Source organism: Bombina bombina, chromosome 4 (genome assembly GCF_027579735.1).
Source record: "Bombina bombina isolate aBomBom1 chromosome 4, aBomBom1.pri, whole genome shotgun sequence".
NCBI classification, from domain to species: Eukaryota; Metazoa; Chordata; class Amphibia; order Anura; family Bombinatoridae; genus Bombina; species Bombina bombina.
The window spans coordinates 261,322,482-261,343,423 of record NC_069502.1 but is presented as its reverse complement, the minus strand read 5'-3'; positions in this window follow the sequence as shown (position 1 = coordinate 261,343,423).

The following is a 20,942-nucleotide window of genomic DNA, read 5'->3' as shown; positions in this document are numbered from 1 at the left end:
CCTCTTGCAACTTCCTGTTGGGAAGGAGAATATATCCCATAAGTAATGGATGACCCGTGGACTGAACACACTTAACAAGAGAAATATTAATAATTAATGTAAATAATTATTATAGATGTACTAAAATATTCTAAAAAAATCGGAGGCGGAGCCAGCCGTGAACTAGTATGGCTGCAGAATAACGAAGCTCCGTATAACCTTTCCCCACAAAGCACACATGAAGGGTGAAATAACCAACTGAAGAGCCTAAAAGTCACCGGAACAGACCTAAGACCTAGAGAAGCATTACTTGCTACAACACTGAGACGGGGGAGGCTGTGACCGCAAGAAAACGAATCCAAACCCTGCGCTCATAGAAAATACCCGGCGCCATCTTTAAGTAACTCTATCTACAGAACGGCAGCTTGATCACCGCCACACAACAGGTTCGCATAACAGCCGCCCCTCCGGAATCCTACCTCGATATCATTAAGGTAACTGACCAGTACTGGTTGCCGACAGTGACTCCCGGTGGACCCACCGGAACGGAGAACTATACTTAGTGGGCCAACAGCTCACGAGCTGAGGAAACATCTTTGCTGAACAGACCGGGGTAAGCACTCCACCACCACAGACATCTAAGTCCCACATTACAAGCTAGGAGATGTAAAACACAACCCTATCTCATTTTTACGGACATAATACGGCTTCCAAGCATAAAGGGGCACATTACCAATAATCAGGCCTCGGTCTAAATTAACAGGCCTACCTTTACACCGGCTGCCGCCTTGTAAATATACCTTTTTCGGCCACACACTGCACGTGGGAAACTGTTGCATAACCTCCAACCCCATTAAAGCATGAAGAGGTGCTGACAAAGCACATTTATCACTTGATTAACAGCAACAACCACATCACAACTCACATAATACAGAGATGACGTCTAAGCGCACTACTAAAAGTGATAAAACGACCAAATCAACCACTACCTCTGTCTCAAAGCTTAATTCCTACTTTAAAACAGTAGACACAGCCAGCTCAGTACCTTCCAACAATATGCAATCAGATAGTGACATGCAAGAAGAAGAAGCTGATACCATTCTACCTGAATCTACCCTCCCTCTAACAAAAGCAGACCTGAGTTCGCTTCCTACAAAAGAGGACTTCACAATATTCATGAGCCAGGTCAGCCAGCTTATAAGAGACAGCTTATCTGAGGTCAAAAAAGACATTAGAGAACTAGGCAACAGAGTGCAACAATTAGAAGGACATGCTGAAGAGATCTCTGAACCAATCAATCTGCAAAGTCTGCAGATCCAACACCAAACTAACGAAATACGACAAATGCAGATGCAAATAGAAGATTTGGACAATCGTGGCAGACGCCAAAACCTAAGAATAAGGGGAATCCCAGAAAGCATAACAACTGACACGCTTTCACAATATGTTCAAGACCTCTTTAGCCACCTATTAGACAATAAAGAAGACACCAACATCTCCATAGACAGAATGCACAGAGCTTTAAAACCTAAACCACCACCCAAAACCCCACCAAGGGATGTTATCCTGCGTTGTCACAACTTCAAAGATAAAGAACTAATACTAGCCGCAGCCAGAAAGAAAGCACCCATATGCAAAGATGGGGACAAGATACAAATATTTGCTGACCTAAGCCCGCTAACCCTCTCTAAACGAAGAGAAGTCAAATTTCTTACATCACATCTACAGGATCACAATATCCCCTACCGGTGGGGTTTCCCCTTCTCCATAAGAGTCATCAAGGAAAACAAAGAATCTACCTACAAAGACCTCGAAGATTTGGACTCTTTCTGCACTCAATTAAACATCCCCTTACCAAGACAAATACCACAACCTCCGGACCAAGCAGAAGATATCTACATAACAACAAACTCCATACCAAAGATCCAACGCCAGAGATGGACTACAGTCAGCAGGAAAAGGAAAACAACGCTCTCAACAACCAGCGCCCCTCAGACCTCGACTTCAGTCCCAACCTGAGAGACTGAGAATAAACACAGAACTCTAATTGGATATACACAAATCCAGATGTCATTGGACAACTCTGTTTAAGCCCTGAATTGCACTATTACCTAGATACCTATAAAGCTGATGTGCTCTTCACGCCAACATTTAGTAAACATTCTCTCTTCATATACTATATAAGCATAAGCAAGGGGAAACGTTAGTAGTAATACTGTATTACTACCCATCCTCCATGTTTTCATTACTAAGACCGGGGATATTATCCCTGATCTTGAACCAGTTCTTGTTTGTTTTGTTAATGGTTTGTTTGTTTTTCTCCCTCTACCATCTCCTTACTTCTTTCTCTTCCTCCTGCATACCCTCCCTTATTGCTCATCTGCCACTTCAGGAGAGGCTTGTGTTCTTACGACCTCTTAGGCTGTTCATTTTATTGACAGTTTCTTCTATTTCAGCTCCCCTGGGAGAACATGGAATCGACAGGTCATCACATGGCGGTGGTGGCGACTCCGGCACTCCTCTACGCACTCAAAGGTATATATTACATATCGGAAAAGCGGACACCCCAGACATACCTTGTCAGGACTCTACGGTAAGAGACATAGAACACCACACTTTAGCACACTACTCATACACCAGAAACACATATGGCAAATAGACCAATACTGATAACCTCCCAAAATGCTAAAGGTCTGAACTCTCCCACGAAGAGGTCAGTCGCCCTACAATGGTTCACCAAACAAAAAAGCTCCATCACATTCATACAAGAAACACACTTCCCCAGACTCAAGGAACCCAAATTTCATAACAGAAACTTCCCTCTTTGCTTCCTTAATTCCAATGATAAGAAAAAGAACGGAGTAGGGATTCTCATACACCATTCTCTCCCTTTCAAATTACTGCACACTAAACAAGACACAGAGGGCAGAATACTCATTCTGGTAGGCCTTATATACAACAGACCCGTCACTCTGGTCAATATATATGCCCCCAGCACAAATAGGACTAAATTCTATAACAAATTAAAAACCATGGTGCAAGAAGTAAACAGGGGTTGTCTTATCTTGGGAGGAGACTTAAACGTCACCTTGAACCCGGCTATAGACACAACATCAAATAACACTAAAACCTCACTAAGACCCCCACACTCCATCTTTAAGTGCATTAGGCATCTATGCCTGGTCGACACTTGGAGACTGCAACATCCGTCACAGCGGAACTTCACTTTCTACTCACACCCGTGGACAATGTACTCTAGGATAGACCATCTCTACATAGATCAGTCTCACCTCTCCCTACTGCATGACTCAGACATTATCCCAACGACTTGGTCTGATCACTCTCTGATAACAATAGAGTTAAATTGGCCAGACTCACCTACACTCCCATTTATATGGAGGCTAGACACCTATCTCCTTCACCACCCTCCAACCACACAGAAATTAAAGACAACTTTAACTGATTACTTCAACACTAACGCGATACCAGAAACACACCCTCTTTTTGTGTGGGAAGCTCATAAAACAGTATTTAGGGGCGAATGTATCAAACACAGAGCATACCTCAAAAAACAGTACGATACTCAACTAAATTCCCTGACAACAGAACTACACACGCTTGAACTCAGACATAAACAGAGACCACAAGATAGAGACACTCTTAGCAAACTGACAAACATAAGAAAAGAGCTTAATACTCTACTTTTCTCTGAAGCCCAGAGGAAAACTTTACGACTCAGAAAGAAATACCTTTATGAAGGTAATCGGCCAGGCAGATTATTAGCCAACTCACTTAAAGACAGAGCCTACATGACACACATTCATAGCCTTAAGACCCCCCAAGGAGAAATTATCCAGGACAGTAAAGTAATAGCTGCACACTTCAGGGATTTTTACAGACGGCTTTATAATCTTGAGACCAATACCACCCCAAAGCATACACAACAGATGATAAATTATATCCAATCGGCCAACCTTACCAAATTAACACAAACACAAACACTAGATCTAGAAAAGCCCATTACTCTGACAGAAATCCTAAACGTTATTAAAGACCTCCCCACAGGGAAAAGCCCAGGACCAGACGGCTTAACCAACCTATACTACAAGACTTACAGAGAGATCATAGCTCCACATTTGTTAAAACACTTTATGGCCCTTGACGAAGGAAGCACCCTCACAAACGACTCTTTAGCAGCACACATCACAGTTATTTTAAAGCCAGACAAATCAAGCGATGACCCAGCCAACTACAGACCAATTTCACTTTTAAACGTCGATATAAAGATTTTAGGGAAAATTATAGCAAACCGCCTAAATTCAGTTCTCACCGACATTATTCACACTGACCAAGTAGGCTTCGTACCTGGCCGAGAGGCTAGAGACAATACCCTTAGAGCCCTAACACTAATAGAATTCTCCAAATATCAAAACATCGAATCAGTACTTATAGCTATAGATGCTGAAAAAGCTTTCGACCGAACTAATTGGCAATTTTTAAAATTACTCTTAAAAAACTTAAGATTCGGCCCCAAAACCATAAACAGAATATTCAGCCTATACTCCCACCCAAATGCTAAAGTAAAAGTTAACAAAATTCTATCAGATCCCTTCCCAATTCAGAATGGCACACGTCAGGGATGCCCGCTATCCCCGATCCTCTTCATCTTAATGATGGAAGTTTTTGCATAGCGAGTACGTATGAACCAACACATTAAAGGAATAGAGATTGACCAACAAAATTACAAAATAGCATTATACGCGGATGACGTGTTATTCACAGTCTCATCCCCATCATCGTCCATACCAGCAATCATGTCTGAGTTGGACGAGTTTGGTACATATACCAGCTTTCTGGTCAATAAACAGAAATCTGAGATCCTAAACATTAATTTGTCTGACACCAAATTTAAAGCCCTATCGTCGGTCTGCCCACTACGACTTAAAACAGACACAATCAAATATTTAGGGATCCACCTCTCACCGAACCAGACAACCCTATTTGACAAAAATTACAACACACTCTTCCTCAATACGCAGCGGGACCTTAAATCATGGACGAACAAACCAATTTCCTGGTGGGGTAGGATCCAAGCCATAAAAATGACAACATTGCCCAGGATCCTCTATATGCTACAAACCCTCCCGTTACACCTACCGCTTTCATACCTAAGTAAAGTCCAGAAAACCCTTAACACATTTGTGTGGAATAAGTGCAAACCAAGAATCAATAAAAACACGTTGTACAGGCCCAACCTGAATGGCGGGCTGGGCCTACCTAAGATTGAGGAATATTACCAAGCAGTCACATTACAAAGGATCCTGGACTGGCACAAAATACATGAACATAAAGCTTGGGTTACAATAGACTCACATATTCTAAAAGCCCCCCAAGTTCATGCTCTCTGCTGGGTATCCAAAGACCTTAGACCTCCCCAATGCACTCACCTTGAAATTCACAAACAGCTTTTCAGATGCTGGGACCATATAATAGCCACTAAACACCACATATCCACATACAGATCACCCCTATTCCCAGTTGTCCTAAATGCAGAAATGATAGGGGGCCTAGACAAGGGATTTCAAAGACTAATTGAGTGGGACTATACCATCCCCCTATTCAAATTTACGGAAGCAGGGAAATTATTAGAAAGAGATAAACTAACGGAGATAGCTGAGGGGAGATTTTCCAAATGGCTAAAATATGCCCAATTACACCATTATATACACACATCGCCTTACAAAATAGATCTCCTAAGGAGACCCACTGCCTTTGAACATCTATGCCTCACTGGGATAATCCCAAGAGGGACACTCTCCTTATCACGTAAGATCCTCATAAGTACCACCTCAGACACATTACCATCATTCACTGCCAAGTGGAACACAGATCTTACAATAGACCTAGACATAGAAGACTGGAATAAAATATTTCGATCAGTTAAAAGATCCTCCTCTTCTACATCGATACTAGAACTAAACTTTAAACTACTCCTTAGATGGTACCTAACGCCATCGAGGATAGCCAATATATACCCCGGCACCTCAGGCTCATGCTGGAGAGGCTGTGGAGCCCTTGGTAGTGTCGTACATATGTGGTGGCATTGCCCTAAAATACGTCCTCTATGGGATGCAGCTGAAACCTACTATAAACAATGCCTCACAGCCAACTTTCAATTAACACCGAAAATAGCCTTGTTGAATGACTTACCAAAGATACCATGTCGCCTAAAGACGCTAGTCCTACAAATAGGCCTTAACAGTGCTAGAAAACTGATAGCTAAACATTGGAAAAAACCCATCACACTAAACAAACCTATGTGGGTCGAGGAAGTTGAGGAACAGTTCTCCCTAGAAAAATATGGCTACATGTGCCGTAACAAAACACAGACCATCTTAGATGCCAGCTTCTTATGGCGGGAGTACCTTTGAGACATTTCATCATTTTTTCCCATATACCACATACACGCTATACATACCTTACTATCAGCTACTGGATAGTCTTGCCGGGAACTGACAATCACGCTAGAGATCGGGGAGTGCCGGACCGCCAGGACGGCCCATGACTTTTTCCTCAGGTGAGCGATATGTTTCTCTCTCTTTTATCAATTTTAACGAGGGATCAGCAGGAAACTTTCTTAAGTTATATTTTTGTTGTTATGTTAGTCTTTATTTGTTTTTACTTGTTGATCGTTATTTTTGTCATGACCAACCCACACACTCAAGCATTATGCAGCAAGAACCTAATGAGCCTTCCACCTACAGACTTTCTCAGATGGTTGCACTAGCTATTGGACCATGAACGCCTTAAAAGAAAAGGCAAACCCAACTCACAACATTTCTGTTTATAACGCTGCATTGCCTTTTGATTGTTGAATTTTGCTTGATGTACCATATGTAAAAATAACAAATAAAAAAAAAAAAAAAAATATTAAGATATAGGGCCCAATAAATTAAAGGTCTCTGGGCTGGGGAGATTTTAAAGAATGCTTACCAGTCCTTCTATTTCCCTGGTGGAATAATCTAAAACCACTTAGACTAAGGGGCGTATACTGCATTTTCGTATGAAAAGTGCACAATAAAATTCGTATTTTAAACATCATGCAAAATAAATAATAAACATTCACACAAAAATAAAAAAAAAAAAAAAAAAAATATTCTAAAAAAATCCATAGTATATATATATATATATATATATATATATATATATATATATATATATATATATATATATATATATATATATATATATATATTGTATATACAGGGAGTGCAGAATTATTAGGCAAATTAGTATTTTGACCACATCATCCTCTTTATGCATGTTGTCTTACTCCAAGCTGTATAGGCTCGAAAGCCTACTACCAATTAAGCATATTAGGTGATGTGCATCTCTGTAATGAGAAGGGGTGTGGTCTAATGACATCAACACCCTATATCAGGTGTGCATAATTATTAGGCAACTTCCTTTCCTTTGGCAAAATGGGTCAAAAGAAGGACTTGACAGGCTCAGAAAAGTAAAAAATAGTGAGATATCTTGCAGAGGGATGCAGCACTCTTAAAATTGCAAAGCTTCTGAAGCGTGATCATCGAACAATCAAGCGTTTCATTCAAAATAGTCAACAGGGTCGCAAGAAGTGTGTGGAAAAACCAAGGCGCAAAATAACTGCCCATGAACTGAGAAAAGTCAAGCGTGCAGCTGCCAAGATGCCACTTGCCACCAGTTTGGCCATATTTCAGAGCTGCAACATCACTGGAGTGCCCAAAAGCACAAGGTGTGCAATACTCAGAGACATGGCCAAGGTAAGAAAGGCTGAAAGACGACCACCACTGAACAAGACACACAAGCTGAAACGTCAAGACTGGGCCAAGAAATATCTCAAGACTGATTTTTCTAAGGTTTTATGGACTGATGAAATGAGAGTGAGTCTTGATGGGCCAGATGGATGGGCCCGTGGCTGGATTGGTAAAGGGCAGAGAGCTCCAGTCCGACTCAGACGCCAGCAAGGTGGAGGTGGAGTACTGGTTTGGGCTGGTATCATCAAAGATGAGCTTGTGGGGCCTTTTCGGGTTGAGGATGGAGTCAAGCTCAACTCCCAGTCCTACTGCCAGTTTCTGGAAGACACCTTCTTCAAGCAGTGGTAAAGGAAGAAATCTGCATCCTTCAAGAAAAACATGATTTTCATGCAGGACATGACCCCAGTCATTCTGCCAAGGGAACAGGGAAAAGTAGGAGAAACATTAGGGTATAAATGGTGCCAGAAGAATAATATAAATAATAGGGGGCCGCCCATAGACAAGAAAAAACGGGCAGGGCCGTGGACTCTCCCTATACGGAAGAAAAGGAATTTATCTGGTAAGCATAAATTATGTTTTCCTTCCTAAGATAGGGAGAGTCCACGGCTTCATTTATTACTGCTCAGAAAACTATACCCAATCTCCAGAGAACACTGAATGAATAATGGGAGGGAACAAAAAGGAAGAGGCAGACCCGACACCATCTGAGGGCACCACAGCGTGCAAAACTTTTTATCCCGAAAGCTGCTTCAGCCAAAACAAAAACATCAAACTTGCAAATTTTTTAAAAAAGTATGTAAGGAGACCTTACAAATCTGATCCATAGAGGCCACAAGGAAGGAACCACAATCTCCTGATTGATGTTGCAATCTGACACAACCTTAGGAAGAAAACCTAATTTAGTACGTAAAACTGCCTTATCTGCATGAAAAATCAGATAAGGGGGCTCACATTGCAAAGCAGAGATCTCAGAAACTCTGCACGCAGAGGTAATAGCCAATAAAAAGAGAACCTTCCAAGATAACAATTTAATGTCAACGGAATGCAGAGGCTCAAACGGAACCTGTTGCAAAACCCGAAGAACAAGATTTAGGCTCCAAGGAGGAGCCTCAGATCAAAACACAGGTCTGATCCTAATTAGAGCCTTAACAAAAGGGCTGCATGTCTGGAAGCTCAGCCAGTCACTTGTGCAATAAAACCGACAGGGCCGAAATCTGTCCCCTAAGGAACCTAGCAGAAAGGCCCTTCTCCAGCCCATCCTGGAGAAAAGTTAAGATCCTGGCAACCTTAACTCTGTGCCAGGAAAACCCACAATCTTTACACCAGAATAAGTAGGTCCTCCACACCTTGTGGTAGATACGCCGAGTAACTGGTTTATGAGCTTGAATAAGAGTATCAATGACACTCTCAGAGAAACCTCTCTTGGCTAAGATTAAGTGTTCAATCTTCACGCAGTCAGCCTCAGAAAGTCTAGATTTTGATGAACAAATGGACCTTGTATCAGCAGGTCTCTGTTACAAGGTAACTTCCACGGAGATGAGGACATCCCCACTAGATCCGCGAACCCCGTCCTTCATGGCCACGATGGAGCAATCAGGATTACCGATACCCACTCCTGCTTGATGCGGGCCACCACTCGAGGAAGAAGCTGTAATGGAGGAAAAAGATATATGAGTTTGAACTTCCAGGGCACTGCTAGTGCATCTATTAGATTCACTTGGGGATCACTCAACCTATACCTGGGTAGCTTGGTATTGAGACGGGACGCCATGAGATCTATCTCCAGCGCCCCCCACTTACTGCATATCTCTGCAAACACCTTGGGATGGAGAGACCATTCCCCTGGATGGAAGGATTGCCTGCTGAGAAAATCTGCCTCCCAGTTGTCCACACAAGAAATGTGGATCGCTGACCGTGAACAGCCCACTCCAGAATCTGAGATACTTCCTTCATCGCCAAGGAACTTCTCGTTCCCCCCTGATGTTTGATGTAAGCCACCGAGGTTATATTTTCTGATTGGAAAAAGATAAACTGGTGAACCCAGAAGTGGTCAAGCCTTCAAGGCCTTGCAGATTGCCCGTAGTTCCAAAATATTGATTGGGAGGAAGTCCACAACCCCTGTGCCTTCCTGGTACCCCAAACAGCTCCCCATCCGGATAGACTTGCGTCCGTAGTCACAATCTCCCAGGATGGTCTTAAGAAGCATGTCCCTCAGGATAGATGATCTGGACAGAGCCACCAAGAGAGCGATTCTCTCGACCGGCTGTCTAATACAGTCTGGTGAGACAGATCTAAATGATCATCGTTCCACTGCCCCAGCACAGTTGTAAAGGTCTGAGACGGAACCTGGCAAAAGGAATGATATCCATGCAGGACACCATGAGACCAATCACCTCCATACACTGAGCCAAGGAGGGACTCAAGGTGGTCTGGAGGGCAAGACTTGCCGAAGTTAGCTTGCAACGTCTCTGGTCTGTTAGGAATGTCCTCATGGAAATGGAGTCTATTATAGTACCCAGAAATTCCACCCTGGTACTTGGGATAAGATAACTCTTTTCTAAGTTTATCTTCCATCCATGTGATCGAAGAAGACTGAGAAGGGACTCTAAGGATGGTGCTTGCACCAGAATATCGTCCAAGTATGGGGCTACTGCAATACCCTGAGTGCTGGCAACGGCTAGAAAAGCGCCCAGAACCTTTGTAAAGATTCTTGGAGCAGTAGCTAGACCAAACGGAAGGGCAATGAACTGGTAGTGCTGGTCCAGGAATGCAAACCACAAGAACTGAAAGTGTTCCCTGTGGATTGGAACATGAAGGTAAGCGTCCTATAGTGGTCATAAACTGGCCTTCCTGAATTAAAGGAAGGATGGACCTTATCGTCTCCATCTTGAAGGAAGGGACACTGAGAAATATGTTTAAGCACTTTAGGTCCAGAATTTGGCGGAAAGTTCCCTCCTCCTTTGGGACCATGAAAAGGTTTGAATAAAACCCCAAACCTAGGTCCCGATAGGCAACAAGACAACAACTCCTAAGGAGGATAGATCCCGAACGCACACTAGAAAGACATTCCTCTTTTCTGGTCTGGTAGACAGATTCGAGAGAAGGAATCTGCCCCTTTGGCAGATGATATTTGAAGCCTATCTTGTATCCCTGAGATACCACCTCCAGGACCCACGGATCCTGTACGTCCTTGAACCTGGTGTATGAAAAAAGAGACAGTCTGCCCCCTACACGATTCAATCCCAGATCGGGGGCCGCCCCTTCATGCCGATTTGTTTTCGGCGGGCTTCTTATTCTGCTTGGATTTATTTCAGGACTGAGCCGGCTTCCAAGTACTCTTGGGTTGCTCTGGCTTGGAGGAGGATTGTTTGTCCGAATGAAAGGAACGAAAATTAGAAGATTGTCTTCCCTTACACTTGTTCTTCTTATCTTGCGGTAGGAAGGCACCCTTGCCTCCAGTAACCGTAGAAATAATGAAGTCCAGGCCTGGACCAAATAAAATCTTTCCCTTGATGGGATGAGAAAGGAGTCTGGACTTAGAGGTCATATCCGCAGACCAAGACTTCAACCAGAGTGCCCGGTGGGCTAGGACCGCAAAGCCAGAAGCCTTTCTATTTAGGCGAATAATTTGCATGTTCACATCACAGATAAAAGAATTAGCAATTTTCAGAGCTTTAATTCTGTCTTGAATATCCTCGAGGGGAGACTCCACCTCAATGAGAAAAAGAGTCACACCAGTAGGTAGCCGCTCAGGCAACCGCGGCAACGGCAGCCGCCAGAGGAAACAAAAATCCTGTATGTTGAAACATCTTTTTCAGGTTTCCATTTTCTTATCCATCAGCTCTCTGAACGAAGAACTACCCTCAAGAGATATAGTAGTATGTTTAGCAAGCGTAGAGATAGCACAATCTACCTTAGGAATGGAGCCCCACAAATCCAGTTGAGAGTCCGGGACCAGGAACAACTTTTTAAAAGTAGATGAGGGGAATAGATGAAATGAAGAACCAATTCTTTCCCATTCATTCTTAATAATGTTCGCCATCTTTACCAGCACCGGAAAAGTCAAAGGAACTGACCTGTCTTCGTAAACTCTAATTTAGGTATCATAGGTTTTTCAGGCAGCGTGGCCTCTGGAACCTCTAAGGTAGACAGAACCTCCTTTAATAAAAAACGCAAGTGCTCAATTTTAAATCTAAAGGACGGTTCCTCTGCAGCAGGAGGCTTAGACGCTAAGGACCCAGAAAGTTCACCCTCTGAAACTACAGAGGTTAACTCATCATCGGATAACTGGGACATAATAGCTAAATCCGATAAATATTTAGATGACTCCGGGTCAGGAGAGCTGTTTAACCTTTCTCTTGCGTTTGTTAGAGCAAGGTAATGCACTGAGGGCCGCAGACACCGCTATTTGTAACTGCGCAGCAAAGTCTGCAGGAAGAAGGCCCCCTCCGGATTAAGGATTAGATGTGCTACGGGGAACTGCATGTGGAGTGGATAATGTAGCAAGGGTAGTAATCTCACAGGACACCAAGTCCTGAGAGGTAGACGGCTCAGAGGGACTAAGAGCCTAAGCAGACTTGTCTCCCTTCTTAGACTTTATAACGGTTTTAAGGCATGTGGAACATACAGTAATTGAGTGGGCGGGAATACCACAGCCTCCTCACAATATAAACAGGTATGATTTAGTACAGAAGGAGTACTTTCTAACATGTCAGAGTCCTCCATAGCTCCGGTTATACCCACAGAAGGACACAAATAAAAACGTTTTTTATTATAGAAAACTGCACCTTTATACTCCCAATGGCTGGGGCACTCACCACCACCTAGACCCAGACAGTTAACAGAGGAAAATGCTCTCCTCAGGTTCAAGTCTCAGCTGGAATTGAGGTTATGAACATAGACCCACATGGAGTGTAAGACAGGAGTTCCCTGTTATTATAAGTACAGCAAGTAATAGGAGCTGTGCAACACTTTCAAAAACGAAAGTGTAACTTAAAAGTGAAACCTGTTTGTTCCAGCCAAAAACACACAGTCTATCGGCCCAGGAAAAAATCACACAAAGCAGCATGTAAATAATTAATACACTGATTAATTAACCCCAACTTTTCAATAAATCCCTTTCAGAGTATATTAACCCTGGATCCTATCAAGGTATAGCAGTAGTCTGGATGGTTTTGCAGAAAAACTTTCCCTGCATCTCCAGACTTTCATCAATTCTCTTAATTAGAGGTTGACATGTCTACTTAAAACTCCAGTCCTATCTCGAAGGGCAGATACCCTTTTTCAGGACTCTCTGAATCTTCTGACACTTCTCTGCCACCTCCTGTGATGAAAGGCAAAGAATGACTGGGGTAATGAGGAAGTGGGAGGGATATGTAAGCATTTGGCTGGGATGTCTTTGCCTCCTCCTGGTGGCCAGGTGTTGTATTTCCCAACAGTAAGGAATGAAGCCGTGGACTCTCCCTATCTTAGGAAGGAAATACAAATACAATTTAAATTTTCCCCTATATAAAGAACATTGGAATGTTAAATACAGTATTTACAGTAAATACCCAGTAAAACACGTTATTAAATATTATTATAGAATTATTATTTAGACACAAACACACACATATATATATATATATATATATATATATATATATATATATATATATATATGTTGCGGGTAAAGTAATAAATCCTAGCATTACCCAGGTAAACCTGACATTACCCAAGCAGCGGTGGGAAAAACTCAATTTAACATGATAAATCTTCGAGTCACCGCATCAAACATATATACAATGCACTGTAATTCACAGATCTTTTTTGCCTCCGCCTGGGGGATTTCTAGGGGGGCGAAGCCCCCTTTTAAACTTCATTCCCCAAGGTTCACTTGGGTGGATGCCAGAGGATCGGCGGGGCGCCTTCATTGAACTCCCCAGGCAGAGGCAAAAAAAACATAATTTATGCTTACCTGATAAATTTATTTCTCTTGTGGTGTATCCAGTCCACGGATCATCCATTACTTGTGGGATATTCTCCTCCCCAACAGGGAGCTGCAAGAGGATCACCCACAGCAGAGCTGTCTATATAGCTCCTCCCCCAACTGCCACTCCCCAGTCATTCGACCGAAGACAAGCAAGAGAAAGGAGAAACTATAGGGTGCAGTGGTGACTGTAGTTTAAAAATAAAAAACACCTGACTTGAAATGACAGGGCGGGCCGTGGACTGGATACACCACAAGAGAAATAAATGTATCAGGTAAGCATAAATTATGTTTTCTCTTGTAAGGTGTATCCAGTCCACGGATCATCCATTACTTGTGGGATACCAATACCAAAGCTATAGGACACGGATGAAGGGAGGGACAAGGCAGGCGCTTAAACGGAAGGCACCACTGCCTGTAAGACCTTTCTCCCAAAAATAGCCTCCGAAGAAGCAAAAGTATCAAATTTGTAGAATTTAGAAAAAGTATGAAGCGAAGACCAAGTCGCCGCCTTACAAATCTGTTCAACAGAAGCCTCATTCTTAAAAGCCCATGTGGAAGCTACCGCTCTAGTAGAATGAGCCGTAATTCTTTCAGGAGGCTGCTGGCCAGCAGTCTCATAAGCTAAGCGGATTATACTTCTTAGCCAAAAAGAGAGAGAAGTTGCCGAAGCCTTTTGGCCTCTCCTCTGTCCAGAGTAGACAACAAACAATGCAGATGTTTGACGAAAATCTTTAGTAGCTTGTAAATAAAACTTTAAAGCACGAACCACTTCAAGATTGTGTAATAGACATTCCTTCTTCGAAGAAGGATTAGGACACAGTGACGTAACAACAATCTCCTGATTGATATTCTTATTAGATACCACCTTAGGTAGAAAGCCAGGTTTGGTACGTAACACTACCTTATCTGCATGGAAAATGAGATAAGGGGAATCACATTGTAAAGCAGATAACTCCGAAACTCTTCGAGTTGAGGAGATAGCTACTAAAAACAGAACTTCCCAAGATAAGAGCTTAATATCTATGGAATGCAAAGGTTCAAATGGAACCCCTTGAAGAACTTTAAGAACTAAATTTAAACTAAATGGTGGAGCAACAGGTTTAAACACAGGCTTGATTCTAACCAGAGCCTGACAAAACGCCTGAACATCTGGAACCTCAGCCAGACGTTTGTGCAAAAGGATAGACAGAGCAGAAATCTGTCCCTTTAAGGAACTAGCTGATAAGCCCTTCTCCAATCCTTCTTGGAGAAAGGATAATATCTTAGGAATCCTGACTTTACTCCATGAGTAACCCTTGGATTCACACCAATGAAGATATTTACACCATATCTTATGATAGATTTTCCTGGTGACAGGCTTTCGCGCCTGTATTAAGGTATCAATGACCGACTCGGAGAAACCATGCTTTGACAAAATCAAGCGTTCAATCTCCAAGCAGTCAGACGCAGAGAAATCAGATTTGGATGGTTGAAAGGACCCTGAAGTAGAAGGTCCTGTCTCAGCGGCAGAGTCCATGGTGGAAAGGATGACATGTCCACCAGATCTGCATACCAAGTCCTGCATGGCCACGCAGGTGCTATCAAAATCACTGAAGCTCTCTTCTGCTTGATCTTGGCAATCAGACGAGGGAGCAGAGGAAACGGTGGAAACACATAAGCCAGGTTGAAGGACCAAGGCGCTGCTAGAGCATCTATCAGCGTCGCCTTGGGATCCCTGGACCTGGATCCGTAACAAGAAAGCTTGGCGTTCAGACGAGACGCCATGAGATCCAGTTCTGGTTTGCCCCAAAGTTGAATCAACTGTGCCAACACCTCCGGATGGAGCTCCCACTCCCCCGGATGAAAAGTTTGTCGATTTAGAAAATCCGCCTCCCAGTTCTCTACTCCTGGGATATGGATAGCTGATAGATGGCAAGAGTGAATCTCTGCCCATAGAATTATCTTTGAAACCTCCAACATTGCTAGGGAACTCCTTGTTCCCCCTTGATGGTTGATGTAAGCTACAGTCGTGATGTTGTCCGACTGAAATCTGATGAACCTGATCGCAGCTAGCTGAGGCCAAGCCTGAAGAGCATTGAATATCGCTCTTAGTTCCAGAATGTTTATCGGAAGGAGTGCCTCCTCCTGAGTCCACGATCCCTGAGCCTTCAGGGAGTTCCAGACTTCACCCCAGCCCAGAAGGCTGGAATCTGTTGTAACTATTGTCCAATTTGGCCTGCGGAAGGTCATACCTTTGGACAGATGGACCCAAGATAGCTACCAGAGAAGAGAATCCCTGGTCTCTTGATCCAGATTTAGTAGAGGGGACAAATCTGTGTAATCCCCATTCCACTGACCGAGCATGCAGAGTTGCAGCGGTCTAAGATGTAGGCGGGCAAATGGCACTATGTCCATTGCCGCTACCATTAATCCGATTACTTCCATACACTGAGCCACTGAAGGGCGAGAAGTAGAATAAAGAACACGGCAGGAATTTAGAAGTTTTGACAACCTGGCCTCTGTCAGGTAAATCTTCATTTCTACAGAATCTATCAGAGTTCCCAGGAAGGAAACTCTTGTGAGAGGGAACAGAGAACTCTTTTCTTCATTCACTTTCCACCCATGAGACCTCAGAAATGCCAGAACAATGTCCGTATGTGACTTGGCAATTTGAAAATTCGACGCTGTATCAGAATGTCGTCTAGGTAAGGGGCTACTGCTATACCCCGCGGACTTAGGACCGCCAGAAGTGACCCCAGAACCTTTGTAAAGATTCTTGGTGCCGTAGCTAACCCGAAGGGAAGAGCTACAAACTGGTAATGCCTGTCTAGGAAGGCGAACCTGAGAAACCGATGATGATCTCTGTGTATCGGAATGTGAAGATAAGCATCCTTTAAGTCCACGGTAGTCATATATTGACCCTCCTGGATCATATGTAGGATGGTTCGAATAGTCTCCATTTTGAAGGATGGGACCCTAAAAAATTTGTTTAGGCTCTTGAGATCTAAGATTGGTCTGAAGGTTCCCTCTTTCTTGGGAACCACAAACAGATTTGAATAGAATCCTTGCCCCTGTTCCTCCCTTGGAACTGGGTGGATCACTCCCATAACTAGGAGGTCTTGAACACAATGTAAGAATGCCTCTCTCTTTATCTGGTTTGCAGATAATTGTGAGAGGTGAAATCTTCCTTCTGGGGAAGAAGCTTTGAAGTCCAGAAGATACCCCTGGGACACAATTTCCAACACCCAGGGATCCTGGACGTCTCTTGCCCAAGCCTGGGCGAAGAGAGAAAGTCTGCCCCCTACTAGATCCGTTACCGGATCGGGGGCTAATCCTTTTTGGCCTGCCTTCCTTTGTTCCAAGCCTGGTTAGGTCTCCAGACCGGCTTGGACTGGGCAAAATTTCCCTCTTGTTTAGTATTAGAGGAAGCTGATGCTGCGCCAGTCTTGAAGTTTCGAAAGGCACGAAAATTAGTCTGTTTGGTCCTTAATTTGTTGGACCTATCCTGAGGAAGGGCGTGACCTTTTCTTCCAGTAATATCAGAAATGATCTCCTTCAGTCCGGGCCCGAATAGGTTCTGTCCCTTGAAGGGAATATTGAGAAGCTTAGGCTTTGAAGTAATGTCAGTTGACCAGGATTTAAGCCATAACACCCTACGCGCTTGAATAGCAAAGCCTAAGTTCTTAGCCGTTAGTTTGGTTAAATGAACAACGGCGCCAGAAACAAATGAATTGGCTAGCTTAAGAGCTTTAAGCTTGTCAAGTATATCATCCAATGGGGTTTATACCTGTAGAGCCTCTTCCAGAGACTCAAACCAGAAGGCCGCAGCAGCAGTGACAGGGGCAATGCATGCAAGAGGCTGGAGAATAAAACCCTGTTGAATAAACATTTTCTTAAGGTAACCCTCTAACTTTTTATCCATTGGATCTAGGAAAGCACAACTGTCCTCGACTGGGATAGTTGTACGCTTCACTAGGGTAAAGACTGCTCCCTCCACCTTAGGGACCGTTTGCCATAAGTCCCATGTAGCGGCATCTATGGGAAACATCTTTTTAAAAACAGGAGGGGGAGAGAACGATACACCTGGTCTATCCCATTCCTTAGTAATAATTTCTGAAAACCTCTTTGGTATTGGAAAAACAGGCACTGCATAGTATTTATCCAATCTACACAATTTCTCTGGGACCATAATGGTGTCACAGTCATTCAGAGCAGCTAAAACCTCCCTGAGCAACACGCGGAGGTGTTCAAGCTTAAATTTAAATGTAGACATATCAGAATCAGGTTGAATTATCTTCCCTGAGTCCGAAAAATCCCCCACAGATAGAAGCTCTCCTTCCTCAGCTTCTGCATATTGTGAGGGAATATCAGACATAGCTACTAAAGCGTCAGAGTGCTCTGTATTTTTCCTAGTTCCAGAGCTGTCTCGCTTTCCTTGTAACCCTGGTAGTTTGGACAATACCGCTGTAAAGTTATGATCCATAACTGCCACCATGTCTTGTAAGGTAAACGCTATGGGCGCGCTAGATGTACTTGGCGCCTCTAGAGCAGGCGTCCCTTGAGCGGGAGTCATAGGTTCTGACAAGTGGGGAGAGTTAGTCGGCATAACTTCCCCCTTGTCAGTTTCCTCTGGTGATAAATCTTTTAAAGCCAGAATATGATCTTTATAGCTTATAGTAAAATCAGTGCATTTGGTACACATTCTAAGAGGGGGTTCCACAATGGCTTCTAAACATAATGAACAATGAGTTTTCTCTATGTCAGACATGTTTAAACAGACTAGTAATGAGACCAGCAAGCTTGTAAAACACTTTAATAACTGTGAACAAGCAAAAAATAAAAACGGTACTGTGCCTTTAAGAGAAAAAAACAATCACAGAAACTGCAAAACAGTGAAAAAAGCAGTAAATTTTACGAAATTTTTACAGTGTGTATAATAGACTTAAATAGCATTGCACCCACTTGCAAATGGATGATTAACCCCTTAGTTTCAAAACCGGATCAAAAAAACGATATAAACGTTTTTAAACAGTCACAACCAACTGGAACAGCTCTGCTGTGGCCCTACCTGCCCATACAACGACTTTGGAAGGCACAAAAACCCTTTAGAGAGGTCCTATATGTTCAGTGGACTCCTTCAGGGAAGCTGGAAGTCTCAAGCTGCAAAAACTACTGCACGATTTAGGCCTGAAATTAGGCCCCTCCCAACCTGTACTCACAGTGAGAGGGCCATAAAAAACTATCCCTAGGCAAAATCTAGTCAGCCATGTGGAAAAACTGGGCCCCAGAATAAAGTTTTATCACCATTTGTAACAAACGTTTATATACATCAAGCAAACGTTATATCTATTCAGTAATGAGAGTAAATAACAAAAATATTACCCTTTACAGCAAGCATGATACCAGTCGTTATTAAATCACTGTAATCAGGCTTACCTTAAATAAATCAGGTACTGCCAGCATTTTCTAGCTTATCCTCTCTCTAGAAATGTTTTTAACTGCACATACCTCAGAGCAGGAGACCCTGCACGCCATTCCCCCAGCTGAAGTTACTCATCTCTTCAGTTATGTATGAGAACAGCAGTGGATCTTAGTTACAAACTGCTAAGATCATCAAAAACCTCAGGCAGACTCTTCTTCAACTTTCTGCCTGAGGCTAAAATAGTACAACTCCGGTACCATTTGAAAATAATATATTTTTATAATATATTATTGAAAATAATATATCTTTTTAAAAACAGGAGGGGGAGAGAACGATACACCTGGTCTATCCCATTCCTTAGTAATAATTTCTGAAAACCTCTTTGGTATTGGAAAAACAGGCACTGCATAGTATTTATCCAATCTACACAATTTCTCTGGGACCATAATGGTGTCACAGTCATTCAGAGCAGCTAAAACCTCCCTGAGCAACACGCGGAGGTGTTCAAGCTTAAATTTAAATGTAGACATATCAGAATCAGGTTGAATTATCTTCCCTGAGTCCGAAAAATCACCCACAGATAGAAGCTCTCCTTCCTCAGCTTCTGCATATTGTGAGGGAATATCAGACATAGCTACTAAAGCGTCAGAGTGCTCTGTATTTTTCCTAGTTCCAGAGCTGTCTCGCTTTCCTTGTAACCCTGGTAGTTTGGACAATACCGCTGTAAAGTTATGATCCATAACTGCCACCATGTCTTGTAAGGTAAACGCTATGGGCGCGCTAGATGTACTTGGCGCCTCTAGAGCAGGCGTCCCTTGAGCGGGAGTCATAGGTTCTGACAAGTGGGGAGAGTTAGTCGGCATAACTTCCCCCTTGTCAGTTTCCTCTGGTGATAAATCTTTTAAAGCCAGAATATGATCTTTATAGCTTATAGTAAAATCAGTGCATTTGGTACACATTCTAAGAGGGGGTTCCACAATGGCTTCTAAACATAATGAACAATGAGTTTTCTCTATGTCAGACATGTTTAAACAGACTAGTAATGAGACCAGCAAGCTTGTAAAACACTTTAATAACTGTGAACAAGCAAAAAATAAAAACGGTACTGTGCCTTTAAGAGAAAAAAACAATCACAGAAACTGCAAAACAGTGAAAAAAGCAGTAAATTTTACGAAATTTTTACAGTGTGTATAATAGACTTAAATAGCATTGCACCCACTTGCAAATGGATGATTAACCCCTTAGTTTCAAAACCGGATCAAAAAAACGATATAAACGTTTTTAAACAGTCACAACCAACTGGAACAGCTCTGCTGTGGCCCTACCTGCCCATACAACGACTTTGGAAGGCACAAAAACCCTTTAGAGAGGTCCTATATGTTCAGTGGACTCCTTCAGGGAAGCTGGAAGTCTCAAGCTGCAAAAACTACTGCACGATTTAGGCCTGAAATTAGGCCCCTCCCAACCTGTACTCACAGTGAGAGGGCCATAAAAAACTATCCCTAGGCAAAATCTAGTCAGCCATGTGGAAAAACTGGGCCCCAGAATAAAGTTTTATCACCATTTGTAACAAACGTTTATATACATCAAGCAAACGTTATATCTATTCAGTAATGAGAGTAAATAACAAAAATATTACCCTTTACAGCAAGCATGATACCAGTCGTTATTAAATCACTGTAATCAGGCTTACCTTAAATAAATCAGGTACTGCCAGCATTTTCTAGCTTATCCTCTCTCTAGAAATGTTTTTAACTGCACATACCTCAGAGCAGGAGACCCTGCACGCCATTCC